Consider the following 5,701-nt stretch of genomic DNA (forward strand, 5'->3'; position numbering starts at 1 on the left):
ATTAGAAAATATAAATTACTAGAAAGAATGAGCTTAGCAAAGTTACTAAGATACAATATCAATATACAAAATCAATATGCAAATAAATCCTATATTATTAGTAACAAGCCGTAAGAAAATAAAATTTCAGAAATACCATTTATAACATAAAAGAATCAATTATCAACAAATACATTTAATAAAAGATGTGCAAGATCTCTACAAAGAAAATCATAAAGATATTAATAGAAATTAAAGATATAAATAAATAGAAGAATATCTAAAGTTCACAGATTGAAGGATTTGTTATTGTAAAGCTGTCAATTTGTTCCACATTGAGGCAATGCACTTCCTAACAAAAATCCCAATCTTCCTGTTGCTGTTGGGAGAAATTAACAAGTTGACTCCAAAATCTGTAAATGCAAAAGGGCCAAGAATAGCCAAAAAATTCTTTTAGAAAAACAAGTTGACATGGAACTCTACTCAATACTCTGTATGGAAAAATAATCTAAAAAAAAGCAGATACACGTATATGTATAACTGATTCACTTTGCTGTACAGCAGAAACTAACAACATTGTAAATCAACTATACTCCAGTAAAAATTAATTTAAAAAAAAGTTGACAAGATTTACTTTACCAAACAGTAAAAGATTTTATAAAGCTAGAGTAATTAAGACAGGTCTAGCTAGAGTAATTACTCTAACTAGAGTAATTAAGACATGTACTGCCTCAAGGATAGAGAAATAGGGAGTCCGGATTAGATTCACATATATGATTTACAACACAAGTTACACTGGAGAGCAGCAGAGAAAGGGTGGTCTTTACAATAAACGGTGCTGAAAACTGAAAAAAAGAAATCTTGATATTCCATGCAAAAATAAACACCACATAAACTGTGTATCTAGAAATTTAAAAATACTTTTAAAAAGCCTTCTAGAAGATATTATATTCATGATGCTGCTGTAAGGAAGATTTGTTAAACCGGGCAAAGAAAGCACTAAACATAAAGGAAATGGCTAAATATTGGTCTATATTAAGTTCAAAAGACACTTTTAAGAGACTGAAAAGGCAAGTCACAGAGTACGAGAAAAATATTTGTAACATTTAAAACCAACAAAGAACTACCAAACAAACAAAAACTTGACAACACAAAAAGAGGTTTGAATAGGCAATTCACAAAACTGATCATCCAAATGATTATTAACATGAAAGTGTCCAACTTCATAAATAACCAAGGAAAGGCAAATTAAAACAATAATGAGATATTAATAATACCTACCCACCAGCATGGCTAAAATTAAACTTATAAGGCCAAGTGTGGGCAAGGATGAGGAGAAAATGTAACCCTCACAGTGCTAATATAAGTGTAAATTGGTACAATCACTTTGGAAAACTTTTTGGAATTATCTACTGAAGATAAATGTAAGCTTAAACTATGACCCAATAATTCTATGACCAAACAGTTCCATTCCTAGGTATGGGCCCAACAGCAATATGTACCCATTGCACTAACAGACATTTACAATATGTTCATAGTTGCATTAACATAGAAACAACCTAAACAGGCTCCCAAAGTTAAATGGATAAATAAATGGTGGTATATTCTTACAAAGGAATATGTCAAAAACAATAAAACTACTGTTATACGCACATAAATTTCAAAAACTGTGTTAAGTAAAAGAAGGTATAAACAAAAGAACTTTATAATTCCATTTGTATAGAGCTGGCAAAAACCAAATGATTACATTAGAAGGCAGGACAGTGGTTACCCCTGGAGAAGAGAAGACAGCTATGTTGGGAAGTGGCACAAGGTGGGGTCTTCCCGGGCACTGGCAGTTTTCAAGTTCTTGGTCTGGATGCAAATTATAGAAGTGCTGGCTTTGTTATAATTCCTTGAGCTGTACATTTACTTTTTTCACTTTTCTGAATGTATATTATACAACATAAAATGAGCAGTTGGAATGCAATAGACTTTCAGTCCATAAGCGACAAAGTTCACTTTCAGTCAGAGCTTCAACTCCGTAACAAGCTTGATACTCCACTTTTGGTAGTACGTAAACAGGAAATTGTCTTCTGATTTTCTTCCGTTTTTTAGAGCGTGGTCTGGTCTCTATCCTCTGGACACTGCATCGCACAAGTAACAACAGGTCTTGTAGGCTAAAAAGCTTGTAAACAAAATTTCCTTCCTGAGGAGCTACATATTCTGATGTATCTTCAACATAGTCCTGAAGTTCATATGGCAATCGTCCTTTTGGCTTCTGAAACACAGAAGGCCATATAGATTTTGGCCAACTAGAGGCATCTGAAGTAGCAGAGGGCTGCTCAGAACTAGGAGGTTGTTTAGAATTCTCTGAATTCATCAACGGCATTTCAGGTATTTTTCTGGAAATTGGTTTTAAGAGTTCATCCTGCATTTTTAAAATTTCTCCAACTGGATCAAATTTTTTATACACTCGTTTGATAGGTTTTTTTAAAACACATGACTCTTCAGGACTACAAGTAGTATTAGTCTGGTTTCCTACAGAAGCCTGTCCTGAGGAAGAATTTAGGCTAGCTGGTTTAGAACTTAAATTAGAACCCGTATCAGCAGTCTTTCCATTACTATTATTTTGACACTCTGTATCAATGATTAAACAGTCTTCATCTGTATCACTATGGCAAAGAATTACATCTTCAGTTTTAGCTGCTTCTGGTGTAACAGGCTTTTCCTTTGAATTATTGTCTGTGTTCTCTGGAACATTCACTCTTTCATCAACACACTCCATATCAGAAGTCATATCATTTTTATTAGAGGTTTCAATTTCTGAAGAACTTTCTAAGTGTAAGGCATCAGATGTTTTCAAGTCACTATCTTGTACCAAAGACTTCTCAGAATTTGATACATTTTCACCACAGGGGATCAATCCCTGATCATCTTTGTTTTTGCACTCTTCAGGGCCATTGTCCATACCAGTCACCAGCTGTTTCTCCTTCTGCAGCTGTTCCATCAGAATCTGAGATATACTTCTAGAATGAGCAGTAATGTCTGGTGCAATTGGTGCCTCAGATGTGATTGCTATGCTGGGGGCTGTGGGCATTTCTGTCACATTGGGTACTATGGAAGTACTTGCTGGACTCGGTGACTTTGATGGTTTGGTGGTGGTTACTCCAAAAGTTTCAAGTTCTGTGACGTCATCATCAAAATCCAGATCCAAGTTTTCATGGGTCTCAATTTTTCGGCACTCATTAACTTCATAAGACATTTCCATTTCAGATATATAATCTTCTGGTTTGTCCATAAATACTGCAGAGACTGGAACAGTTGTGTTTTTGGACATCATGCATTTTAAGGGAACTTCATGGAAGATTTGATTTCTCTCTCTCATTGTCATTTTCTTTTGGGGAAGTGGTGAATTAATATAAATTACTTTAACTGGTTTTGAACCTGTGACAGGTATTACTTGAATATACACTGGAATTTCCCACTGTTCCTTGTAGCTTGGTCCATGATTATTTAATAAGGTAAATAATGCTTGACTAGTTAGAGCTATCTGAGGGTGATATCTTGCAACAAGCTTCTCTGCATTTGGGTCTTTACTAATGTCATAATGCATAGCTGCAGCTGTTTGTTCTGGTGTTTCAGTGGTGGGTATATCTTTTGACAGCTGCAACTTTGCAGGCATTGAGGGAAATACTGTTTTCACATACTTTACACTGCCCAATGCAAGAAGAGTTTTTTCTAACTTTAATCCCATCTCTATTCTGAATGGGAAGAATCCCATTAAGCTGGTGACTTCATGGAGAGTATAGAATTCTGGATACTTTTTCACTTGTTCAATACAAGCTTTTAAAATTTGCTCTGTGAAGAGACGAGCATCATCAGAAAGCATATTATAATCCTGTTCACATTTCTTTGCAGAATTCTGCAAAAATTTTAGGAATTCTGTAACTTCTTCATTCACATGTTTTTTCATATCCAAGTACTGCAAGTATTCATTTTTATTTATTCCAACAGCTTTGGAACTCACAGGGATTTTTGCATATTTAACCAACAAATCCACATAATTCCTCTGCTCTCTCTGTGAGAAACGAGAGAAACGAGGATAAGGAACTCTTGGTTTTGGAAGAAGAACCATTCCAACTGTGGTTTTCACTTTTTCCTTTGCTTGAGTTGCTGAACTAACTGCCGGCTCAGTTTCTACGGAACTTGCTGAGGCATTCAAATTTTCTCCTATACGTCTGCTAGATAAAATACACAGTTCTTTTAAACTTGGAGCCATGGAATGATCTTTATAATTTTCTCGAGAGAAAAATGTCTTAAGGCCATTTTTGGGGGAAACATCCCAGTTCAGCCTTGGTTCACCCATGGCCATCATGGAGCTCATATTCCTAGATTTCTGCTTCACTCTAGTTCACAATTCTGCTGCCTGGCAGTGTAGGCTCCTAAGGAGGCAGGATGTCTCTAGAATTTTCACTCAACAGCACTAGAAATCTGGCTTGCATCTGGCCTGAACGTCAACACTGCATGTTCAGTGCTTCTCCTGCCACCCCGTGCGGATAAAGAGTTTGTGAGCAACGGACAGTCAAACGTAGGAGTCGATCTCTCAGTAGCGGGCGGGCCTCACCTGCTCCCACTTAATCCACCTCCCACGCTTCTGCCCGGTGAGGGGCTGCGGCGGGAGAGCCGATGAAGGCACAAGGAAGGCTCTCTGTCGCGTGCCTCGGGAAGGCCTTATTTAAAGGACATGGCCGCGCCGCCTCGGCCTTGCGTGGTGACGTCATCAACGACGCAGCGGGCGGGGCCCGTGCGACTCGAGAGGGCCGTCCCCCGCCTCCCTGGCCTGTAGTTTTCATTTTTTTTTTTTTAACATCTTTGTCTGGTTTTGTAACACCGTTAAGGTGATGGTGGCCTCATAAAATGAGTTTGGGAGTGTTCCTCCCTCTGCTATATTTTGGAAGAGTTTGAGAAGGATAGGTGTTAGCTCTTCTCTAACTGTTAATTCTTAGGTAGAATTCGCCTGTGAATCCATCTGGTCCTGGACTTTTGTTTGTTGGAAGATTTTTAATACCAGTTTCAATGTCAGTGCTTGTGATTGGTCCATTTATATTTTCTATTTCTTCCTGGTTCAGTCTCAGAAGGTTGTTCTTTTCTAAGAATTTGTCCATTTTTTTCCAGGTTGTCCAATTTATTGGCATATAGTTGCTTGTACTAATCTCTGATGGATTTCTTCAGTATCCGTTGTTACTTTTCCTTTTTCATTTCTAATTTTATTGATTTGATTCCTCTCTCGCTTTTTCTTGATGAGTCTGGCTAATGGTTTATCAATATTGTTCACCTTCTCAAAGATGCAGCTTTTAATTTTATTGATCTTTGTTATCATTTCCATCATTTCTTTTTCATTTATTTCTGACCTGATCTTTATGATTTCTTTCCTTCTGCTAACTTTGGGGTTTTTTTTTTGTTGTTGTTCTCTTGTCTCTAATTGTTTTAGGTGTAAGATTAGGTTGTTTATTTGAGATTTTTCTTGTTTGTTGAGGTAGGATTGTATTGCTATAAACTTCCCTATTTGAACTGCTTTTGCTGCATCCCATAGGTTTCGGGTCATTGTGTTTTCATTGTCATTTGTTTCTAGGTATTTTTTTATTTCTTCTTTGATATCTTCATTGATCTCTTGATTATTTAGTAGCGTACTGTTTAGCTTCCATGTGTTTGTATTTTTTACAGTTTCTTTTCCCCCTGT

General features: G+C 36.7%; 1 pseudogene; it reads right to left on the reverse strand.

The window, feature by feature from the left end:
• Positions 1–1,915: 1,915 nt before the first annotated feature.
• LOC113616347 (little elongation complex subunit 2 pseudogene) lies at positions 1,916–4,662 on the reverse strand (annotated as a pseudogene).
• Positions 4,663–5,701: the final 1,039 nt, after the last annotated feature.

Source organism: Aethalodelphis obliquidens, unplaced genomic scaffold, assembly GCF_003676395.1.
Source record: "Aethalodelphis obliquidens isolate GAN/ISIS:26980383/991018 unplaced genomic scaffold, ASM367639v1 scaffold134, whole genome shotgun sequence".
NCBI lineage: Eukaryota > Metazoa > Chordata > Mammalia > Artiodactyla > Delphinidae > Aethalodelphis > Aethalodelphis obliquidens.